The sequence below is a fragment of the Onychostruthus taczanowskii genome, unplaced genomic scaffold (assembly GCF_017590055.1).
Source record: "Onychostruthus taczanowskii isolate IOZ18803 unplaced genomic scaffold, ASM1759005v1 scaffold5890, whole genome shotgun sequence".
NCBI lineage: Eukaryota > Metazoa > Chordata > Aves > Passeriformes > Passeridae > Onychostruthus > Onychostruthus taczanowskii.
In genome coordinates this window covers 1-515 of record NW_024503558.1, presented here as the reverse complement: position 1 = coordinate 515, position 515 = coordinate 1, and the positions used below count along the sequence as shown (strand labels likewise).

At 37.9% G+C, this 515-nt stretch overlaps 1 non-coding gene across 1 annotated transcript; it reads left to right on the top strand.

The window, feature by feature from the left end:
* The first annotated feature begins 204 nt into the window (after positions 1-204).
* Positions 205-277, top strand: TRNAV-CAC. Its single transcript has one exon. It is a non-coding gene; the product is annotated as a tRNA-Val (tRNA).
* The last annotated feature ends 238 nt before the right edge of the window (positions 278-515 follow it).

Genomic DNA, 515 nt, shown 5'->3' with positions numbered 1-515 from the left:
ATTTTCTGCCGATTCGTCCTTAAAACCTTCCGCGCCGGGAGAAATCCCCGCGGGCTCTGAGGGAGGCGGAGCCGCCTGAGGGTTGGCGGAATTCTGGGGAAAAAGCGATTTTTTTTTGTATTTTTTTTTAATTTTTTGGGGGTTTTTTTAGGTTTAGTTTTTATGGTTTTGAGGGCGGCAGGTTGGGAGCTTCCGACGTGGCGCGTTTCTGTAGTGTAGTGGTTATCACGTTCGCCTCACACGCGAAAGGTCCCCGGTTCGAAACCGGGCAGAAACAGCACCCGAAAATTCAATTTTAAATTATTTTCGTCTTTTTTATTCCTCCTAATTCCTTCACGGCTAAAGAAAAAAAAACAAAAACCCAAAAAAACGTGTGTTTATAGGGCGAAAGTGTTTAATTTTTACTCCGTTATCTGGTGCCGGCAAATGATTAAATTAAAATTAAAATTAAAAAGATTAATTAAAATGGAAAAGATTAATTAAATTAAAAATATTAATTAAATTAAATTTAAATT